This window comes from Neopsephotus bourkii, unplaced genomic scaffold (assembly GCF_033783945.1).
Source record: "Neopsephotus bourkii isolate Nb327-2 ecotype Australia unplaced genomic scaffold, CSIRO-AGI_Nbou_v1 NB_335, whole genome shotgun sequence".
In the NCBI taxonomy this organism is placed as follows: Eukaryota; Metazoa; Chordata; class Aves; order Psittaciformes; family Psittacidae; genus Neopsephotus; species Neopsephotus bourkii.
In genome coordinates, this window is record NW_026900841.1 from 257,057 (window position 1) to 281,386 (window position 24,330).

Genomic DNA, 24,330 nt, shown 5'->3' on the forward strand with positions numbered 1-24,330 from the left:
GAAAGGTTGTATAGTTCTGCTACCACAGAATGTAATTTATAATATACTTCTCTTATAATGGCAGTTTTTTCCCCCTTTTCTTTCTTTTCTCTGCTGAATTGAAAGAGTAGACTGACTTTACCAGGCCTGCTTATCAGTACAGGTCTGCACTTTATCCTTTCGATTTTGTGGTTTATTCTTAAATCTGTGCCTACATAAACAAGTGTTCAATGCTCAGTAAAATATGTCCAATAAAAGAATTGTAGTTACCAACACGGACCTTCTCTGACTTTTGAACCAACGTCATATTTTTATATTACAGTTGACAATATAAAAAAGCGCAAAAAAACTTTAATTCTTGTGCTTATATAGATTTTTTTTGCAGAGTCAACATATTGGAAATAATCTTCTGTTTTCCTATTTTCACCTGTTTAAAAGAAATTAAAATCGGGTAATCTCGCAGCTAAATTGAGGAAGTGTGGTCTGGATGATTGGGTAGTGAGGTGGACTGTGAACTGGCTGAAGGAGAGAAGCCAGAGAGTTGTAGTCTATGGGGCGGAGTCTAGTTGGAGGCCTGTATCTAGTGGAGTGCCTCAAGGGTCGGTACTGGGACCAGTATTATTTAATATATTCATCAATGATTTAGATGAGGGAATTGAGTGTACTATCAGCAAGTTTGCTGATGACACTAAGCTGGGAGGAGTGGCTGACATGCCAGAAGGCTGTGCTGCCATCCAGCGAGACCTGGACAGGCTGGAGAGTTGGGCAGGGAATAACTTGATGAAATATAACAAGGGAAAGTGTAGAGTCCTGCATCTGGGCAGGAACAACCCCAGGTTCCAGTATAGGTTGGGGAACGACCTGTTAGAGAGCAGTGTAGGGGAGAGGGACCTGGGGGTCCTGGTGGACGACAGGGTGACCATGAGCCGACACTGTGCCCTTGTGGCCAAGAAGGCCAATGGCATCCTGGGGTGTATTAGAAGGGGGGTGGTTAGTAGGTCAAGAGAGGTCCTCCTTCCCCTCTGCTCAGCCCTGGTGAGACCTCATCTGGAATATTGTGTCCAGTTCTGGGCCCCTCAGTTTAAGAAGGACAGGGACCTGCTGGAGAGAGTCCAGCGCAGGGCAACTAAGATGATTAAGGGAGTGGAGCATCTCCCTTATGAGGAAAGACTGAGGGAGCTGAGTCTCTATAGTTTGGAGAAGAGGAGATTGAGGGGTGACCTTATTAGTGCATATAAATATATAAAGGGGGAGTGTCACGAGGATGGAGCCAGGCTCTTCTCAGTGGCAAACAATGATAGGACAAGGGGCAATGGGTGCAAACTGGAACACAAGAGGTTCCACTTAAACTTGAGAAGAAACTTCTTCTCAGTGAGGATGACAGAACACTGGAACAGGCTGCCCAGGGAGGTTGTGGAGTCTCCTTCTCTGGAGACATTCAAAACCCACCTGGACACGTTCCTGTGTAACCTTCTCTAGGTGTTCCTGCTCCGGCAGGGGGATTGGACGAGATGATCTTTTGAGGTCCCTTCCAATCTCTAACATACTGTGATACTGTGATACTGTGAAGTAAAAGGGCAGCCCTCTTTGCTGCAGTCTACAGAGGGGAACCCACTAAGATGTAAATGGCTGTTGGGTTCTACCTGTCAGTATTGTCTCAGGTGCCTTTCATTAAGAAAACAGTATTGAATTGTTAGGTATTTTGAAAATAATGATGATAATAAGTAAACACAGAAATATTTGGGAATATTTGTAATCATGCTGGTTTAATATTTCAGTTAATAACCGCAAGTTTCAGGGTAAGTTTTCCATTGGGCTGGCAACCAAACAAGTTGAAGGATAGAACTGTTTCCTGCAATACTGATTTTTTAATTTTATTTTATTTTTGGTAATTAAAAATGGGGGGGTAACTTAGGGGAAAGATGGCTCTAAAGGCTAGCAGTGGAATATTAATCCTCTGGCTAGTTCAGTGTTTGCTCAGGGTACTGCAACAGGCTGGCTTGGAAGCAGCGGAAGGACTTCAAAGCAGAAGCTGAATTAGAAGAATGAAAATTATTTAAACAACAACAAAGCTATTGGCATTTGAAAACATCACTGTGATGCATCTCGAGCTTTGTGGCTTGGTGATTCTGTTTTCATCTGCTCTCTTTCCTGGTTCCTTTGTTTTCCAGCCACACTAGCAGCAAGCAGGCCTGTGATGGTCACAGTAGGCATGGCAAGGTCAGCATCATCCCTGAAGCAGCAAGTCCCATGAAGTCAATAGTCAAGGATATTTAATTATTAAGCTTTGGTCTTAGTTTATCTCTTTCTGAGAAATCAGTGAATAGCAGACATTTAATGAGAGAAGGAAAATCTGTTTTACAAAAAGCCAAGGAAACCAAACTTCTGATTAATCTTGTTTACTGCTGTCCTCCTGTCCCCATTTTCTGATCCTTCTGAAGAAAGCAGGTTGTTATTTTACATCTTGCTTAATTAGGTTTTAGGTTGAGACAATTCTCGACCCAAGACCTAATTTAGAATTGGACTCTATGATGTAAATTTTACCCTTTTTATCTTCCCCAAGTTGTGCTGAGCTTTGCTTTGTGCCTCCCCTCGCTGTCACCCCAGTCCTGCACTCAAGGCACATCAGTGTCTGCTAACAGGTGATGTTTTACTCAAATTATTTGTAAAGGTCCTGCTTCCCATTCAGAATCTACTTCAGCCCTCTCTTAAAGTAAAATACTCTTGCTTCATATTTTATTTCCCCTTGCTAGGGTTAAAGGAAAGAAATAGATCTACTTTATTTCCTGATGAGAACCGGTTTCTGATCATCTGCAAGTCCTTAAAGTTTTATTTGCTAGGCTGAAACTCATGCCCATTCTTCATGTGATCAACAAGCTGCTGACCAGAAGATGAAGCAGGTGTTTTTGATGTCATTGACTGCTGCTGTTTTGCATCCCCAATGAGGAGGAGAGGGTGATGTGGCTTCCTCTGAAGGAGAGCAGTGGTGCTAGTGGTGGGTTTGCTCCTTTCTGCACTGTGTCAGCCAGGAGGCTTGGTTACCTGTCTCATCCCTCAGCTAAGGGAGCAGTTGAAGAGGTAATGGTTAGCTTGTTGAGATACTTTCACCTCTGTAAGGTCAAGGTCTTGGCAGCAGTTGCCTGAGATGGATGGTGGGTGAGGAGAATCTTGTCTGGGGCTGTTACGTGTAGGGGTTTCCCATGCAGCAAGTGCTGGAATGGCTAGGAATCCACGTGAACCCATGTGTATTGAGCTGATTCCTTTAACTTTCTGGATCTAAGTTTGATATTGAGAGTATTCGTACTGGAGGAGGAGTCGTCTGGGAGCAAACCTGCCAAAACATCATCTGGCCATGGGTGTTACCAGGGAAGAGAAGCAGCTGTGATTCCTGTGCTGTTCAGTGTGGTGCTAGTAAGTGACACTGCAGTTCATGCAGGGCTCTGTTCTCCCTAGAATCTGTCTTCATCACTGGCTTCGGGAAAAAAGGACCCTGGATGGTTATAGAGCACTTCTAATATGGGCTCTGATGGTGTGTCTCCCTTAAATGACTGTCCCAAGTGCTGGAAGAACACTGGTTTACCTGTTTCCCAAGCTCTTACATGTTGTCTGTATACTTTTATATAGCTTTTAACCTTCCCTTTTTACCTGCAGTGAAACTACTTGACGGTCATAGTCAATCTATTAGGAAAACTTTTGTAGCTATGGAAAGAGCACTCTGTAATCATTAGGAGTATTTACTTGTTTCATTGCAGAACTGATTTTTTCAAAGGCAGCACTAAGCTCCTACAAAAGAAGGGCAAACTAAATGGTATGTGACAGCCAGCTTGTTAATTGTGTACAATGTAGTTATTTTACTGGGTGATGCAAATACCTACATGTGCACATGTGACCAAGTGTCATGGGATGTATGGAAGGACTGATTAAAACCATGCCTTTCCCACATCTGGGTTATATTAGCCCAGAGAGAGAAAAATATGCAGCTTAAAATCTCTGTGGATAATTACCCTGGCAAGCTGCTTATCAGAAGGCAGCTCAGCAGAGGAAGAGGCAGGAGGAACAAACACCAAAGTTGCGTATTCACATACAATGTCTCTAGTTTCTCCAGGGGTTGACTCCTGGTTTTAATAAATCTGCTCTGGACATGTTAGCAATAGGAAGGAAACAACAGAGCTTGATTTCAGCCCGCGTGGTGTTATTTAGGTATACAATTCCTTCTGTTAAAGTCAATAATAAGCAGAGTCTATAGGGTGAGAGCAACTTTCACATTGATGCTAATGAGAAGAGCACAATTCAGTTGAGCAGGGTTGCAGGGGGAGCCAGTAGCAGGAGGCAGCCGGGGGGGGGCTCCTGCTTTCAGAAAGCCTTTGTTCAGAGAAAAATGCAAGATCAACATCCTTGGGGAAGGGACAGGGAGCGAGGGCAAGGAAAGGATGTCAGCAGTTTTAAAGGGAGGATATCAAATAGCTCATGTAATAGAACTCAGATGGAATTGGGGAGGGCTATAAGATTCTGGTGTACCAAGCTTGAGAAAAGTGTTAGTCAAACATAACATTGATGATGGGATGAAATATGTCTGCTCTGAGTTACAACCTGGGTGAATCCAGTGCCTGCTGGATAAAGCAGGCTTCAAGGGTCCTTACCTCTGCAGGGCTGCCAGTCTGGTTCCCCTGCTCATTGCTGCTGTGCTGTAAGATGCCGAAATCCACTTCTTAAAGGGTCTGTATATTATAAATTAGTCAGGTAACTCAACGACATAGTAAGAACGAATGAATAAATGAACATTATGCACTGCGGAAGTAATACAGCTGGTGACACTTAAATTCAGCTCTGTGGGAGAGATTTACTGGCTATTACTGTTTCCCTTCCCTCACATGACATAAATTTCATGCCAGCTGGTCATGTCTGCTCCAGGTGCAGTCCTGATAGTCTGTGGAGCAGATAGAGTTGGGATGCCTAGCTTTCCTTCCCACTCTGGCAGTGCTCCTGTGTAACTTAAAAGTCCTTTGCTTCATCTGTATGACAGTACAACAGCTCCCTGTCCTGCAGGAGAGAGCTTTATAATCCATGTAGGGGGATTCTCATTCCCACCATAATATGGTACAGGTTACTTGATTTTTATTTGCTTTGGACAATGATGCTGAAGTATGGGTAGATGCAGGCTGTGGTGACAATTGCTGTCCTGCTGCATATAAGCCATGTCTACCTTTTTTCTTCACACTTCGGTGCTTTGCAAGCCTTCAGCAGCAAAATGAATGAACGGAGGAAGAACAAAGTGATAACATCCCTGCAATACAGTTGCCCTTTCCTGAGGGTATAGAATAGAGATAATGCACAAGATGCATTCCTGAATGGTTACTGCATCAGAGTATTAACAAGGACAACACCAAATAGTAACACATCCAGAAAGCTGTTTGTAACCACATCAGCTGCAGCAGCACTGACCAGGCACTGCTCATACCAAGGCTGGCAGCAAAACTGCTTGGACTTGACTCTCCTTGTCAAAACGTTCTCTCTATTTCAGGGGAAAAAAGGTAGCTTTGTTCTCTGTAGGGTTCTTGGGTGAGATGCAGTTGACAGCCCCTCTGACCTGTCACCCTGGGGATGGCAACCTCCCTCCCCTGAGCACTGGATTAATCAGTGTCTAGTTCTTTCCATGCTTCCTAACCTCTGAAGAGCATCCGCCCGTGCTCCAAACCTGAAGCTGCCTTACACAATTCTTCCTGGACGTGAAGTACACCTCGATTTTTCAGCTCATCCTGGTGGAATGTTATAGATGCAGAATTAGCTGCACCACGTTAGGAGCCATAGCTGTTTTGATGGGCAGCTTCTCTATGGTTACGAAATAGGACAGGTGAGGATGTAGGAAATTCTGAGGCTGCATGACTCCCTCAGCGATTCCCTATGAATGAGCCCAGGTTATGCAGTAAAACCCAGGGGAAAGACTCCATGTCAGCACCAACTAAGCCTGCTGTTGCAATCCAAGGTTGGTCATGGAAAACTGAATAACTACTTCACAGAGCACCTCTTAATGCCTACACAAGGTCCAAATAAGCCTTGTCATGCAGGAGAGATTATTCATTTAGAGTAATCCTGTGCTGGCAGATATGGTGCTTCAGGCCAGTCAGCTGCCATCTCACCCACTGCAGGGCTTTAAAGCTTTAATGAGCGATACTGAAGGGAGACAGGGGTGAATGATGGAAAAGGGCTGTTAGGATGAAGGCAGCAGAAAGAACCTGTGGCTCTGCTCTTGAGCACCTTTCCCAAGCAATGCACTGTGAACAGCAAGTGATGCACAACATTCTCCATTCCTGGGCAGAAGATGCCATATGCTAGCAAGCATAAAGGAGTAACCTTCCACATCCTATGTGTGAAATGCAGTAAAAATGTGAGACTCTGAAACATTCTGTCTCAAACTGGGTACCTGCAGCTATGGGGTATTTCTGATAGGTTCAGTTTAGCTTTCTGGATGATAATTTCTCATGGAAGATAAAGTTGTTCATTCCTGTGAGTAATTTTGTCAGACAGTGCCACCAAAATGCTGTGCAATGGGTGGCTTTTCAGCAGCCTCAGGAGGTGCTAAGTAGTTAAAAAATTCAGGTTTCCACAGATGAGATAACATGTTACTGTAAGACAGCATCATGCCATCACAGGTGAATAGTGGGACTGAATGCAGAAACCATCAATAGCTCTAACATTAGGGCTTCCTAAATGTTGAACACTTAACATAGCAAATCTGACCTCCCCATATAAAGATTTTTGTGTGGTTATCTAGGGTTTAAAATAGGAGACTTGGAGAGATTTTGGTCATGTGATCCTATATGGTCCACTGGGAAGACTGAATGTCTTTGTCCTCAATATAGACCCATTTCTGGCTCAGGTGGTGTGTCTTCTTATGGCCCTTTCTTTGCTGAGAGAGGCAAACCTGCACCACCTATTTTTATTTGTCCCAGACTGAGTATCCCTAAATGGACACTGGTCAGCAGGTCTTCCATCCATAATCCCAGCTTGTTCCAGCTTTTCCTTCTGGGAGGTTGTTTGTCTGAGTGAAGGGATAACCAGGCTTCTCCATCCCATGCTCCAGGGACTTCACAGTGAGGTTTCTAGTCCCTCTGCTCCCCTTTCCCTGTGTTGTTTTCCTGCTCCCCCTGGCCTCCTGGAGCCTTTATCCCAGCAGCCTTGCTCCTGCATCCCATCTGATGTTTCCTGAGGGCTTCCTCTCTGATGTGGGCTTCCCGCCTGTTCACTGCTGGATGCTGGTCTTGCTTTTCCTCTCTCACCTCTCCCTTTCTGCATTCTTGTGTCTTTCTGCCTCGCTCTTCCCTGCTGTTTCCTGGCTGCTTATCTCCCTTTCTTCCGTTCATTGTCCCCTATTCCTGCAGCTGGAGTCAAGCCTCCTGCCGCAGGCTGATGCATACCAGGGACATTTGCTTCCTTCCATTGCCTTCTGTCTCCTTTCAAGGTGGTTTGAAAGGGTATCAGTTACAGGGAAATTTGCCTAATCTCTGGAAAATTTAAACAAAAATGCCTAGCAGCTCTTGGTATATCACTGACCTTGCGGCAGCCCTCAGGATTTAATGTCAGATTTCTCCCCCAACTCCAGACTGCAAAGGAATGAAAGTGCTGGAGCTGCTGAGAGAGGTCTGGCTTCTCCTTGCCTGTGTGGGTGGACGAAGCATTCTTCCCTAGCTTTGCCCCTGGAAATGACTGTGTCTGAAACCAAAGCAAAACAAAACAACCCCAGCCCAAAACCAGATGATATTTAACGTTTCAGTCTGTGCAGCTATTCAGTTGCTAAATATTTCAGCTCAGGGCTTACATCTTGGCAATGGAGAGCTGGGTGTTATTAGAAGTACTGGGCAGCCTTAAATACCACAGTGTGAGACGAAGCCTTTCAACTGATGTGTAAGCACTGAGTAACTCATTGCTCAGCATGGACAGTTTCTTCTTGAGTGCAAAACACAGCACAGGATGTTCTTAACATACCACTAAGGAAAAAGAAAAAAAGACAAAAAAAAAAAAAAGCTAGCATTTGCCAGTTGAATTTCAGTCCACGGTTTTAGCACATTTGTTCTTGTTTAATGTCACTATGCATCTGCAGCCGGCAGGAGGACCAGCTCTGGATGGGGTTGTGGAGGCTCTTTAGGCTACAAATTCTGCTGCAAAGAAATTCTCCTCCATCTAGCACATGGCTGCTGTGACAACTGTTTGGTATCAGCTGGAGCCCAAAATGTTCTTGTGCCTTCCATGTACAGCCAAAAAGTGCTGGTTTACCTTAAATGGCCCTGAACATCAGGCTTTTGGTCCTTCCCCTACTTAAAATCACACAATAAATGGGAAGCAAGTGCTGATGCCCACATTCCTGAAAACAGGTTAACTCAAAAGTGCTTTAATCCTTGACTTTTCATGTTGAATCCCTGGTAACCCTCTCTTGTCCACTGTAAAGTCTCTGTTAATTCCCAGAAGGCTGTTTGTCTCCCTTAAGCTAAAATTCTTTTCCACTTTTGATGTCCTTCCTCATGATTTGCATCCCCATCTTTCTGAGAATTTAGATTTACGTTTGTAATTAAGGATCTGTGAGGGCTCCTGGAGAATATGCAGGATGAACCCAATGGTGAATAGGTTTCACACTGCTCTACTGTGCCAGCCCATGTGCTTGGAGGTAGGGGCTTTCTTGCCATTCCCTGTTCCTCTGGGACCAGTCAGATGTTTGGCTCCAGGAGAGTTCATTTGTTTTCTTCAGGCACCACTTGCCAGATAGGAGAAAGTTTCTCCAGTGATCTGTGAATGGGATGAATAGAAATAATGGGAAATATCCAGGCATCAGCCACACAAGACAGATGGACATCCTATGTGATTTCAAGCATTTGCAAGAAATGAAGGATGGAATTTGTTGCTTGTTTGAGCCACCACTTGGGCATGTCTGTAACCACCCTCTATTATAGAGAAAACTCTTCCTCCCCTACTGCTGTAGAATAGTTTACAAGTGATACCAAGTCCTGCAGCATTCTTTGAAACCAGCAAGTAACTTTGAAGAACTCCTCTGTTCCAAAAATCAAATTCAACACATGCATTAAAGTCTGCCCAAGGCTTTTTTTCTGCTCCTGCTGATTGCCCTGAATCTATCTGAAAATCAATGTGGGTTTTTAAAGGCTGCAGTTTCAGCAAGGAAGGAGTTAACCTTTTCTGCCTGGGAGCAAGGAAATTTCTTCGTTTTAGTGCAGGCATTTTTGCAGCGTTAGAGGGTTGAATCAACCATGGGGAATTAATTCATAGCCTCCATGTGCTAGAAGAAGGATACACATTGTTGCTAACAGATTTGCCATCCAGAGGAGACAGGAGACAGGAGACATACCTCTCTCTGCCTTCAGCTGGATTTCAGAGTACTTTGTTCCTGGAAAGCTGAGAAGGTAAATGTGAGGTTATTTCTGTCTTTGTTGGTATGTTCATGGAAAACCTATTTAACAAACAGCTTTCCCTGTCACTGCTCTTAGTTGGTGCTCCCTCCCCAAAGATCTCATTCAACCCCTGGGGATCTCTTAATGCACTGTTCACCAAAGCATTTCAGGCTTTGAAGCAGCTTTCCCTCTCCTTTTTTGCCATCCCTACTTTCCACCAATAGTTCATATCTCTCCCCTTAGTTCCATGTGCTCCACTACATTTCTTTTTCGGCAATGCATCTTCCATATTGCACCTCTCATCCTCTCCTGGGCAATTCCCTCTGTGGTTATTCCTAGGCCATACAGGAATCCTCCTCTGCCCCGCACAGCTGCAACCCACAGCTGGATCCTGGCTTCTGCTCCTCTGCTCTGCTCATGGCCATTATCAGCTGCAGGAGTAACACCCCAGGCTGTGTCTGCAAGCCAGGGTGAAGGAGGATGTGGTGGGGAGGGACTAATAAAGCTAGGGACTAGATATATAAACCCACTTCTGCTGTGTGATGTCCTGTCTTTCCAATGTTGTTCAGCCCAGTAAATGCTGCACTGAATGGAGCTGAATGGCGCAAATGTGTCAGGGAGGCAGAGGCAGGCATGTCCTCAGGCTTGGAATATCATCTGTGGCTGGGGGAAAAGCCTGGTAGCATACTCTCTTCTAGAAGAGCTGAAGGGCACATTGCCTTCCTCTGTAACTCAACTAAGAGATTTTTGTGTGTTGCCATTAAGAAGATGAATAAATATTTCCTTTCACTTTTCTGATTAGGAAAAAAATCATCCCGCAGTGGACATTTTGCATGGGTATCAAAGGAATATTCTCACTGTGCATCAGACCCTACAGAGGAGGTCATCATCACAGTCGTGTTTCTAATCACTTTCTTAAACTAATTTATTACAAATATTTTTATGTCCTAAATGTTTCTAAATTTCTTCCCCTTACAGCTTCTTAAGAGATGCAGGGTATACCTGTAAAGGGTATTCACTTCTTCTATTATCCACAGGTATCCTCAAATATCACATTGTCACTCATGGAAAACACATCTAATTAAATTTCTGTAGGAAGAGAAATGTGCATCATTGTCAAAGACATGTTTTTGCCAGGTATTCTGTCCAGCAAAATGCTAGAGATCATTTCAGGTCTGCTGGCATGCTTGTAGTGGGCTTTCAATGCTTACCTATTCTGTTGAGTCTCATATATGTTTTAGGGCTGATTTCTGTTTGATAGTGGGGTTTTTTCCTACTTGCATTGTTCTTTTTAAAGTAGCCACCCTAGTATATGTCAAAATGATACAAATAGTTTAACACTTTATAGAACCCTTTTGGATGTCTATGACACTTTTTAGAAGTATTTTGCTAAATCATTTCAGAGCAGGAAACAGCCCAGAAAAGTTGCTGATCTTACACTAAGACCTATCCTGTGTTCCACTCTTTCAGAAGAGAAGCCTGATTTCCCTCTGATGTCAGCGTTTGATGACTTCCATATGCCCAGTATTTTAAGCAACTTAATCTGATCATATTCTAAGAGTGTTTATATGGACTGTGGCTGATTCTGAAACTGTTTCATATCAGGGGTTATTTGATATGCTTTGGTGGTATGTGGAAGACACTTCCACCTATAAACTCAACTGATGTAGATTCGCTTCATGCTGTTGTAAATTACATGGTTCAGGTTAAACTCCCCTTAAATGCCATACTTTTGAGGATAGATTTTAGGTTTTTAGACAAAAAAAATACGCAAAACCTTGAAAGACCTCTCCAACAGTCAGTTAAAGAACAAACTGCAAATCATTCTCTGAAAGAAATGTGCATTAGCCACAGAGCTTTGAGAGTAAAGCATATCTTTCAGATGAAAAGTCCATTAATTTTGGAAAACATGCTTTTTTGGAGATAGAAGAAAATTGTGATGTGGCTTGAAATGGTGTAGCCCAGTCTGAAACTGGGATAAGAAATTATATGGTAATACATTAACGCAGGGATGTGTGCAACTCCAACAAATCAGATTCAGACCTGCGAGGTAAGTTTGAATTTTGCCAATCTATCACTTAACTGATGTTTTCTCTTAAAACCATCTGTAATAAAAAGTAAGTTTCATCATTGAAGCACATCCAAAACTGACCCCAGTGCTGCTGTATGTCAGGTGTGTGTTTTATAAGGACTTTGACATGTGGTAAAGCAGTTGGGTTTTATGTTTGGTGGAAAGGGAAGGGTTAATATTTAGCATAGGTCTCCTTCGGGACTTTAAGGCTCACAAAGGCTGATGGCTGGGGGACTAAAGAAGTTGGGAAGGAGGTGGATATATAGCTCAGGGGTAGAATCACTTAGCGTGAGTGATGCACTATGCAGGCAACTTGAAGATAAATGGCAGCCAGCTCTGGGTGGGATAAAATCCCAGCCATAATAAGGTAGAGATTTGTTACATCAGTGTCTCACTGTATCATGCTCCTTTCCAGGAAGGCAAAGTAAGTCAACAAGATAATCAACGCTGGCACCACAGCCAAACCTCACTGCCTCAGACTTTGCTTAGATTCTGCAAGGACTGCTGCCAGAAGTCCTAGTATCCTTAATAAACCACTGGCAGGGGTCCGAGAAGCTTCCATAAGAAAGCAGTTAAAGGATGCGCACAGCCTCTGCTGGAAGGAGAAGGAAATTATCTCCCTATTTCCAGATCTCTTTACTATGAACTGTTTGTCTTTTTCCATGTTCAGGTGTCAAACCAATATAGAGAAGAAATTTATTTATCAGACCTCTTATTTACCTTGCAGTGGACCCCAGACAACATCCTGTAGTACCAGGCACAGTTAAAGTGACACCTTCAGCATCAAAGTCTTTACAGTCAAATACCAACCTACATTCAAAATTTAGTTGTAGCAGTTATAGTTTTATAGGGAACTAATGGAGCAATCCGAACAAGTTTGTGCTGACCTATCTTGTTTAAATAAGAAAGCTAGTTTTAAATAGCAGAACTTAATGAATTCTAGTTGACTTTTTAACTGGTGCATCCACCTAATGGTGTGTTGGGGTTTGTCTTGTGCAATGAGCTGGATCTAAAGAATATGAGGACCCCACAATACTTCTGATATATCCTAGTTAGTCCTATCCATATGCATGCCTGCTCCTCTACTGCTAAGCCATTTCCATCTTGCAGGCTTTCTGTGCTTGGCCACAGCACAGTCAATGCTAACCAAAGCAAAACAGACACCTAAAACTATCCCTTTAAGCTACACAAACTTAGTTGTGGGCTACCTGCTGTTTCTCCCAAGGATGCCAGAGAACCAGTTAGGAAAATGCCTTCATAACCCTGTAGGCAGCAAAATCCAGGAAAAACCAAGCTTGTGAATCACCAAAAGATGTACAACTTTGCAAAGATTCTGGGGAGAAACCACAGGGTTATTCCTGGAACAGTGCCCGGTGCCAAGAATGGGAAATCACTTGCTAGAGAGTTAAACTGTCCCCTTACGTTCTGCTGCACGAGCTGAAGCTTCATCTTGGGAATCTCATGTCTGGCTGCTTGTTTAACCAAGGCAGAAATCTAACAGGGGTTACCATTGCTGTGCCAGGTATTAAGGGTATATATTAAATCAATACATATGTCTCTGTGGTATTGCTTACCTGGGTTAAGTAAAAAAGTTTATTACATTCCCACATGACATGTTACAGACTGGTAAAGCTGCTCTAGGTTGTACATTGCCCACAGGTACAACGGTTCATTTCATGGCAAAAAGGTTGCATAAATTAAGAAAAGAAAAAATCTTGATACAAGTATTGTTGGTTTTCTTTGGCCTCCTTTGAATTTCCTGGATGCTGAGCAAAATTAAGGCAAATGTAAAACTGGAGTAACAAGGATCAAGCTTTAGGCTATATACATGCAGGGGTTTTTATGCATACATACCTATATATAAAGTTTGCAGTGTCTGCAAGTGAAGAGTCTCTGTTTTCAGTGGAAAAGTTAATAAATATTAGCTGAATGTCACTTTGAATGAAGAAGAGAGATGTCAGACAGTTCAAAAGTGGTATTTGGAAGTGTAAAGCAGCTGAACTCTGATGAAGACTGGATTTATCACGTAAAAAATGTGATTTTTTAAAAATTGATTTCTGTGGTAATGATGTGATATGACAAAAAAGTGCCTAATATAACATAGCTACCAGCCTCAAAATGAGGCAGTGCTTATTCAAATCAGTAATACCACTTTGATGGGCATCCAAAGTGAAAAATAGAAGCAGAAGCTAGTAGTGTTGTTAGATGTTAATGCCAGTTTATCACAATTGAACTGCTTGCATCTGAAAAAGCCACATGCTAACAAGTCTCCCTACAAAGAGATTTTTTTTTTCCTAATGCTGTTTTTACAATATCTACAATCATTTATGATATTAAAGGTCCCTTCCAACCTAAATGATTCTATGCCTTCTAGCAAAAATGTTGACCAAATGGAAGTGTGTCCAGGCAGTGAAGTTTTCACAATGAACTATTGTCAGGGAAGATTGTCTCAAAATAAAGTATAATTGGATAATGAGAGAGCATTACATTGAAATGCCAATAAACTTTTTCTGGGTGGAGGTGAGCTTTCTGGTTGGCAAACTTCACCCACTGTCTCCCAGATGGACTGGCAGCCTGGAAATAGGTATTTCAGACAGTGGCTTCCCAGATGCCTATTTAGAAGCTTCAGGGTTCAGTGCTATTTATTAATTTAAGTATTAATTTTAGTGATTATTAATTAATTTGCTTCACAAAGAAAAAAAAAAGCTCATTTTTTTAGCTTAAATGTATTAAAAATACCAAGACACCATCTTGCTAAAATATTCATGTCAAATTTTTATTATAATGTGGATTTTAGGATGTGTGCTAGCTTGTGCCAGCATTGTGCTGTTAACTGGGACTCTTAGCAGCTGTCAGTAAAATAAGAAACAGCTCATTCCTTCTCAAGAGTTTCATTTATCCATGCCACACAATGGGGCTTTGTGACTTCAGGGTAGGCAAACAGTGTTTTCTGCTCCATTCACAAAAGCCAGAGCAATAACAAGGTGGGAGTTTTTCCTGTACACTGATATATTTAGTCACAGGAGGATGTGTCCTCACAGATAGCAGTCAGCTCTGCCTAAAGGAAGAGGTTTAGGCTGCAATATCTTGAGCATACTTGAAATTCTCAGTTAAATAGCAAAGTGCTTTGAATGGTGAAGATTATTCAGCATGGGAAATGTTTTCCATACCTCTACAATGATAACAGAACCACTGAAATGGTATTTTTCAGTATTTTCAGGCTCTCTTGAAAATTACAAGCATGATTTTTTTAAAAGTGATGACCAGTACTGTGCATTTCCTTGTCTGGCAAGCCTGTAAACCAAAGGGATATGGAAAACTCCAACTCTGGATTTACACTGTGGGCCTCCAGGCTTGTGTCTTACTGCTTGCACCATTCCCCAAGAAAGGGACAAGCCCCAGTGAGCTTACCGGGGATACTTGTCGGCATAGCATCATATGATGATGAGCAGCATCTTCCTGAAGTATAGGCTTTCTTTATGTTACCAGTGTAACCTTTTTAATGAATCACAGAACCAACTAGACTGGAAAAGATCTTTAAGATATCAAGTCCAACTGTTCCCCCAGGACTGCCAAGTCCACCAGTAAACCATGTCACTAAGGGCCTCATCTACACTTCTTATAAATACCTCCAGGGATGGAAGTCTACCACTACCCTGGATAGCCTGTTCCAATGCTTGACAGCCCTTTCAGCGAAGAAATTTTTCCTAGTCTTCAGTCTAAACCTCCCCTGGTGCGGCTTGAGGCTGATTCTTCTTGTCCCATCACTTGTTTCTTGGGAGAAGAGACCAGGCACCTCCTGGCTCCACTCTTCTTGTAGAGAGCAATAAGGTGCCCCCCAAGCCAGACTAAACAACTTCTCCAGACTAAACAACTTTAATATTAACATCTCTTTTCACAGTGAGAGAATTTGTTGTTTGTTAATAATTCCTTAAAAAAAAAAAAAAAAAAAACAGAAAAATCAACTGTATGCTGTAATTACACCCAGAGCATCACAGCTAATTAAAGTTGTGCCCAAAGTGAAGCAAGGGCTGCAGCTGCCCTGTTATGCCAGAAGCAGCATAAAATTAAATGCCACAACCTGTGGACCATTACTGGCCCTCCCAGTAGTTCAGGGAAAGATAAAGGGGAAAGTAGTTATAGACTTTGTTAAAATGAAGCTGTTAAGGCACGGCTGTTTTGCCTCCTGCAGTAACACAAAGTGAGTACCTTAGAATGAAACCTACTGATTACTTTTTGTTTGTTTGCTTTATGATGGTGTGTTTGGGCCATGGGTTTTAATCAGTGGTAGAGGTTTGTAGGAATGAGAATCCTCTGCTAGAGGAGTTGTAAATGTTTTATCAAGCTTGCAAATGTTCCTGAAAGTGACCCAGAAATTACTGCCAGTTCTACTCTTGTAAAACAGCATCAGGTTTGGCTTACAGCTATGTCACTTCTTGTTTGGTTTGGGTTTTTTCATAGAATCATGGAGCGGTTATGTTTTTTTAACTGTATTTCTGCAATTCTCACCTTCTGCAGTGAGAGCAGTATTCAGTGTTGGAGGGTCTGTGTATGAGCACGAGAGCCAGGGAATCTTAACAGGGTGAATTGAAGGTTTTGCTCTAATTTTATGATGATGAGGATGATGAAGATGATTTTTGCAACTGTGGCTATGAAGTTCTGAATATGCTGAATTTGCATGTTACTTGCACCTTTTCAGATGTGCAGGGACATATCTCTGCTCGGGGTATGGGTCTACAGGCAGGTAATGCAAGCAGAAGTTCTGGTAGGAGCCACAAATACTGCTACAGTGCAAATACTGATGTTAACCGAATGCCATGTGAAGCTGTAAGGCAGAAAACTGGCAGCTTTCAAACCCAGATCTGCGTTAACACATGCCAACATAATCACAGTGTGCTCCTGGTTTTAAGTTTGCACTCAGCATTGGGGTTGGGTTAGCTTTCACTGGGACAGTGGAGCTTTGTTTCCAGATGTTTTTTGAGTGGGAATCTTTGTGGTAATGTGAAGTTTTCTGATAAGAATGTGTTGATGGTAGGGAATTATGCTGAAGGTTTTCATGTCAAAACTTGCTGATAGTAGAATTTTTCTGTGGAGATTTTCACACAGGAATTTGTTGGTTGGGTGGTTTTATTTTAAGAGGAAGGATGAGTTTTAAGGTGTAGGGTAGAAAGCAGGATGCTAATTCAGTGTGAACTGATGAAAACTGGATACTTTGTAAGGTGCATTTTGGAGGGCCAACGTTGAAGATGGCTGTGCAGTGAAACTGGTGTACAAAGTTAATGCAAAGTAGGCTAGCAAGACTATATCTAACTCATAGTTATATGTGGTATATATGGTACAGTTCATATAGGTCATACCTAACTCCCAGCATCTCAGATGCTTATAAGCTAGAACCTCAAAAGTTAAAGACAATATGAAATAATTGTAGAAAAATCTGGTCTTGAGCCATAGCTTCTATTAAACAATAGCAAGTTCTTTTCTCTCTCCAGAGAGAACACGGATAAATAGTATTGAAAGTGGTTAATTACTGTGAGGATTCATTATGGGAAGTGATGGGAATATTTAATTCTCTAACATGGTTTTAGTGTGAGGTGTCCCTGCCCATGGCAGGGGGGTTGGAACTAGGTGATCTTAAGGTCCTTTCCAACCCTAATTATTCTACGATTCTATGGTTGACATTGCACTACCACAACTGGTACTGACGCTGCACTCCAGAGGATGCAGCTTAAGGTTCTTTAAGACTCTCATTACTAAGGTGGGTTTCAGACCAGGGTCTAAAGGACCTAAGTAAGTGCTAGGAGCTCTTGTTATAATTGTAGCTTAATTTACAGTTGCTTTCTATTTAATTTTGAAGTGGTACGTCCTAGTGGTATGATAAATACAGTGACAGCACTGTGGTAAAATATATTGATTTATTGGAAAAAGTAAAGTTGTGGGTAAGGAGCCATGCCAAAACTAATGATAACAACTGTCTGGTGAAATAGAGTAGAAAACTTTACTCTTGGTTCTCAGTTACGTCTGTAAAGGCAAAAAAGTCTTTATGATGTCTGTAGGCTCTTTAAGATTCAGAGCAAAGTAGGAAATGGTAATGTGAGGAAGTTAAGAATGCCTTAGCTGTTTCATGGTGAGTCTTGGTGTCTAGCACTGAGAATTTTATTTTATTTATCTGTTTAACACAAAGCATCAGTAATAACATTCAGAATTTAGTGAAAGAAATGAGACAACACAAGGTCTCCAATTCTACACAGTGTCACCTTGTTCACATTTCTCAGGACACCTAATGTCTATGCTACACTTCAGGTAGATACTACATGGTAAATAAGATCCATATAAGCCAAGAAGACGACATTTCTGTTAATAATAAGAATCTTCTTGTTTACTGTTGCCACTAATTAACATTCTTGATATTCTTGGAATAGGAGGGGTTGGGGTTTTCAGTGTGTTTTTCCTAGTAAGGTTTTTCTGGTGTTGTTTCTTTGGGGTTTTTAATACAGTGCCCCATGTGTGCTGCGCTGGGATTTTTGGGGTGGGTTTTTTGTTTAGTTTTATTGTTGATGTTGTGTTTTGGTGGTGTTTGTCAGTGGGTTTTTTCTCCTTTAATAAAGCTGTGCAGAATGGAAACATCCAGACTCTCAGATGCACAGAAAGGACACACGTTTACCCTTTCCTAACTCCCAGAAACATTCCTGAATTCTGACTACTTTAAATTTGTCAGCAGGATACATCATAATAGAAATTGAACCTTTTAAACAAACTGAATAATATGTTGGTTAAGAATGCATATTAACTATTCACTCTGTGTTGTAATCTCTTTAGAGGGAAGTAAGTGCATAAACCAGAAGGGCATCATATTTTCCAAAGACTTGGGAGATGCTGTTTATCTTACTTCTGTTAACTATATTTTGGAAGATTACTGGGGCCTTGATCTAACTTGTGTAGAGACTCCGACTGACTCAAATTGGGTTTGAAAACAGGTCAGTCTTTATGGCTGTAGCACATCAGGTGGATGAAAGAGCACTTGTTAAGAAAACAAATCTACTTTTAAGCACAGAGATTAAAAAATATGCTAACTATGCATTCCCAAATGACCTCATTAGAAGTTCTTCCCTTTAGATAGCTGGGGAAGACTGTACGATATGCTACAAGTTAAAGGCTTAGTTGGGAGGCAAATTTATGTTTTTTAACCTGAGTTTTCAAGGAGAATGTCTAGCTTTGCATTTCTTTTCACGTCTGAATGGCTGCCTGCTTCTACATGTGTGATTCTTTCTCCATAGAAGATGTCAGAGCCATATTATTTGACTAACTCAATGGGAGTACAGCCAGACCATTCTGCCTTACCATCCAAATGGTAATATTTCATTGGGCAGACAGACTTCTGGGTCACAACTTGAACAATGTAGGGAAGGGAGAAGAAAGACCCAAGCTGAATGCTCTTCACCTCATTGGCCCTGCTATGAACCTCCAGGAAGGTCTTCCCTGCCTCTGCTGCTTGGCATGGAATAAAAAAAAATCACAATAGGGGTTTGTTCCAACATGGAAAAAGGGAATTTTTGTAGTTTTTAGGAAATGTATTGGCTAATAAGTGTTTCCTGCCAAGTTATAGTATCGTTCTAGTACTGTAACATTATTGATAAGTTACTGATGGAGATGGATCAAACCACAAAATAGCCTTTCTCAAGTGAATTCTGAGTCCAGAAGATCAGTGTTTCAGAGCAACACTACGAAAATATAGCAAGTGCCTTTTTCTATTAGAACTTTCTTTGGTGTTTTTTGTTGTTTTTTTTTGGGGGGGAGGGGGGGTGTTTTTGTGTTTGTTTTTTTTTTGTTGTTGTTGTTTTTGTTGTTGCATTTTGGGGTTTTTTTTTTTGTACATCTGTGTTAGAAATCAGTTTTTAAGTTTTACTTTCTTGGTTTTAGTATAAGAGCAGGAATTGACTGGAAGCCAAGGATTTCTGAGCAGTCCCAAGAACAGGGAAATTCCAAGCCCAAAAAGCTTTTAATTCTTAATTCCCTTCATTCTTTCAAAAATAATGCAGGTAAGTTCCAACTGTCAGCTTGTAAACAGTGCAGAAAAACCACTCTCAAGTACATAAATAGGATGAATTTAGAAATTCAGAAACACCTTGCCATACAAAGCATCTTCTTTTCCAACGCATTTTACTAGGTAGGCTCAGGTATCTGAATTGGCAGTTATGACCTCTTTTATGCTTAATTATCTTCTTAGGGTAGTAAGATTATTTACATGATAGTGTCCAAACAGAGATGCAGAAACTATCCTTGTGCATGAGAACATCTACGATTATGATTTGCTTTCCTGCAGGAAGTGTGGTACATAAAGGACTAAGTGCTAGCACTTAGTTCATCTTCTAATGGAGTGGAGCCTCCTAGTAACTAAGTGCCATCCCAAATTTGGCTTTTTCTTACTCTCAGGAAGTTATCAATGAGCTAAGCCTTTGTGAAACTTTCTCTTATGGTTTTTGGGAACTCCTACCAATGTCTGAAATCAACAGAAATGTAGAATAATAGGAATGAAGGGACCACTGGAAGTCATCTAAATCTGGTTAGATCAGGTTGTTCAAGAGCTTGTCCACTTGAGTTTTACACATTTCCAAGGATAGAGATTCTGCAGTCTGCTCCAGTGTCTGACCATCCTCATGGTGACAGCAGTTTATTGTATCTGTCATCTGTGGTCTTCTAAAGCCTGCCAAATGCTGTATCTCATTTAATGTTATGGTGTAACTGGATTTGTAATAAACAGTGCAGGTAAAATATATTTGTGAATATCTTTGTATAACAAGTGAAGTTGAAAGAAATACTTTATTTCAGGCTAAAAGTCACATGAAGAAAAAAATAATTCTTTAGTTTCTAACATTGCATTCAAACCTGAATGCTGTCCTCCCCACCAAAAAAAAAATAAAGCTAACATGAAACTGGGCTGATCTTCCAAAGCAGTGGGGTGATGGGGTCCATCGCTACGATTCAATATAGGCAGTTACCTTCAGTGCACTACAGAGCTGTGAAAGCAGCACTTATGCTCCTCCTCCTGCTTTATCCTTAAATACAGCCTGAGATAACATGTGATGGCTCAAGGGCAGCAGCAGCCAAAGCAGCCTTATTCTGCATTTTCCTTAGTGCTGAGAAATGACATGCGGCAGGGGTTTGACACTGTCCAGTTGCTGAAAATCAACAGTTTTCCTTATTTATCCAGGCAAGAAAGGGGCAAACTTTCTGATGTGACTATTGTCTGGAATTCCAGTTATTTAAGCAGCAATAGAAGAAACAATGGGGTTATTAATACTTTTAAGATAAATTAAGACCCAATTCTGCAGGCAAGTAACAGGAACTAAAGAGGATGGGTGAACAAAAATACTTGCAATCTTAGACTTTACTCCAGCATTTCCCAGATGAATTCTGTACCAGACTGCTGGAACAGATTCACCCTTGAAGTAGGATACAGCTACAGGAACAAAATGCTACATACTGAGCACAGGCTATTCAGAAGTTTGCTTGAAATATCTACTTCTGTTGTTAATGTTACAAATTTCCTTTACTTGCTTACCTGTAGCTACATCTATAATCTAAGGCGGTGAATACAAATGAAGAGACATAATTATATGTTAAGGTATTTAATTAGTAAGTTTGTAATAGCTTTAAATGTGAATATTTCCTGTACCTCCACAAACCCAATTCTCTTTCAAGTACTCTGCCTGCTCTGGTGTGCTAATGCTCTGAACTTCCTTATTTATAGTTCTCCTAATTGTGGGAAAACAGACCTTCAGTTCCTGCCTACTATTCAAGTCAGACCACTACAACCTTACTGCTATTTTGTCCCCTTCTGAGATGTCCCCTCTCTCTTTGTAGTGGGCTATGTATCCCTTTCCATGATGTTAATTTCACAACCCAGGAAACATCCCTGCATTCCTCTGCAAGCTCACACTTTCCTGTTGCTCAAGAAGATGATGCAGGGAAACTTCTAGTCCCACTGTAGTTTATCTATAGCCAACAGATGCTTAGATCTATGTGTGTAAATGATCATTTTCTTGTTTGTTCAAGTGCAAGATTGTTTCCTGAACTTGAAATAGCAGATACTTGCTCTATTTCCATTGAAATATTAAAATATTACTTGGTGGGGTTTGTTTTGGTTTGTTTTCTGTGAAGTTCTCATCAATCTGGTAAAATTTCTGGAAATTTTATGAAGTCCCCCCTATTCCTTCTTTTTCTCTAATACTAAAACACTGGTTGCCCTTTAGTCCTCAATATTATTGATTCCTTTGCAGGAATTGTATTTTCCCCATCCTTTGAAGGCAACATAACTGGATCCATTAATACAGAGTGAGAGTAGCAGGCTACTTGCTATCGAGTTGCAGAGTTTACCTGGGGGTCTTCTAGGGAAAGGTTAGACATATGCAGCAATAACATGCATATAACTGCAACCTGCAGCCAGCCAGATTGAACACGCAAGCCTAAAAAAAACTGTAAGGAGCCCATGAAGTTTGGGATGTTTACGTAATTCACAGTGAGTTGCGCAGACTCATGAAGAACACCACCAGTTGCAAAAGGACACAACAACTGGTCACTTGCAATCAGGATCAGGTTGGAGTTCGTGGATGTTGACCTGTAGAAAGGGTGCAGAACTCCCAAAGTGCAAATGTCCAGCCCCAGCTCCTAAGCCTAAAGTGCCTGTATCTGGACAGAAGGCTGGTGTGGGGCATCACCTACACATGGTGACCACCAGAACAGTGCCACCAACATGGGAATCCACCCTTGCTTAGACACATTAAAATCTATCTGTGTACTGCCTAAACTGAGTGCACTCAGATGCCCCAAAAACCAGCTCCCTAAGTGTGAATGTCCAGATCCTGATGCTAAGCCTAAGGTTCCAGGACAGAAAGCTAGTACTGGGCATCACCTACACAAGGTGAGCTCTGGAACAGTGCCACCAACATGGCAATCCACCCTTGCTTGGCCACCTAAAATTCCATGGCAGGAGGCAGAAGGTGAAAGAACAGTCTGTATGGCCGAGGTTAAACTAGGTGTAGGTGGCCTTTGTATCTGGGATGGCAGGTTTTGCCTTTCCCGTTCCTGTCTCCCCCAAAATCCAGACCTCGTATCAGAATTGGTAATAGTCATCCTGCCATTATCACTGCACGCTTTCTCCTTCCTCATACAGATTAAGGGCAGAGGAAAGGAATCCCAGGAATGACAGTGAGTGCTCCAGACCCTACTTACATCTCCACATGCACAGCAAGAACACAACTCTGACTTCAACTGGAAAAAGTGTCCTTACTCTCAAGAGGCCTCCTGTCATCCCCTCCACAGGTACAGGTCACCAGAAAAGCCCCTTTAATCTGAACTAGGCTTAAAAGATAAGTAGCTTGCCAGAGATAGAATAACAAGAAGCTCTGCCATTGTGCTGTGAGCAGACTGAACATTTCTAGGTGCAATCAGCATGGCAGAAGTTAACCAGCATGTGTTAAAAAGAACATGCTCCAGCTGCCTCTTATTAGGCAATAGAAGCAAAAACCCCATGAAATCACATACTGGTACCAGCTCAGCAATGCAGGCAAATGGCAATGAGATCAGAAAACAAAAAAACCCTAAACTAAAGGACATCAGGGAAACAGACTGTCCCCCATATTCACAACCCCACAGTACCTAAACAGGAGTTAAAGGCATCACAACAGCACTCTTGCAATAAAGACAGAAATGAATACACCAATTAAATAGAAACAAGATGTATAACACAACTCTCAGGGAAATGAAAAGCAGCCCCTGACTTGAGCTTAAATACAGAGGTGGGGACAATGGAGAAAGGTGTGTGGCTGGGGAGGCTTCAGGTGACACCATAGGGGTGATAAAGACCTGCTGGGCACTCTGAAACCCATGATCAGCTGCAGCTGGAACCGAGCAACTGACATCTCCACTGCCATCTCCAGGGCTGCCTTCCCAGCCAGGCCCTCAGCACCCTTGGAGCGAAAGGGAGCAGAAAGAGCATTTCAAAGTGTCTTCTCAGCAGCGATACACAGGGAGGGCAAGTGGTGAGCAGCGTCTCTGGGGTGCCAAGAGTCACTCCACATACTGTAGTCTTTGGGATTTGTGGCATCAGATCTGAGTGTTTATGTGCGGAGTTCACACCTTTGTGTTCTCATTAGAACAGGCAAATGATGGGCACAGACTACAAACTGAACATTTACTACTTGATTTGCTACTGCCCTTCAAATCAACTCAAAACAGCTGAAACAAGAAAGACCCATTTAAAATAATCCCTGTGGGGACAAGGGAGAAGCATCTCCAGCTTTCCCAGATCCCAGACCCATCCCAAGCACATCAAGGGCAGCATCAGGCTGTCACCATTTCCAGCCAGCAGCATGGGTGGCTCTAAGAAGCCAGGAGGTCCCTGTGGATTCTGTACAGGGACAGGAGCACCGATCCTGCACTTGGATCAGGCATTTACATTTCATGACATGCCTCAGGGGCTCTGACAGGCCCATTTGGCCTGACGAAGAGAAAGAATCATCTGGAAAGTGAAACACCTCCTTCCAAAGCTGCCTCTTCTCCTGGGAGACAATAGGACTATCCCTGTGAAGCTGGAAGTGCTGTTTGTGTGTGATGTGCTGCTGCTGTGGGGACAGAGCCTGCAGAAAGTAGAGCAGGACACAGATTTGTGTCCTGGGTGAATTGCTTGTGAGCATGCGGGGTGAGTATTTGCTTTTTCCCCTCAGAACAGCTCACAAGATGTTGATGCAGTACAGGGCTGTCTTGTGCTCTGATTTCTCCTCCTGATTTGAAAGTCTTGTAGCAGTTAGAGGGGAAGTTGCTGTGCAAGGATGTGAGTTATAGACTTGGTTTTGTTCTTGCAGGGCCTGTGACACTGCTGTTGTGTGA

General features: G+C 42.1%; 1 protein-coding gene and 1 long non-coding RNA gene across 2 annotated transcripts in view; both read right to left on the minus strand.

The window, feature by feature from the left end:
- LOC133209409 (uncharacterized) overlaps positions 1-24,330 on the minus strand; it is a 360,513-nt gene that overhangs the window by 114,404 nt on the left and 221,779 nt on the right. The gene's annotated exons all lie outside the window — the stretch shown is intronic.
- UBE2F (ubiquitin conjugating enzyme E2 F (putative)) overlaps positions 19,280-24,330 on the minus strand; it is a 117,651-nt gene continuing 112,600 nt past the window's right edge. The window contains exon 11 of the transcript XR_009724669.1: positions 19,280-19,292. The gene's annotated coding sequence lies outside the window, so the exon portion shown is untranslated. The remainder of the gene's footprint in view (positions 19,293-24,330) is intronic.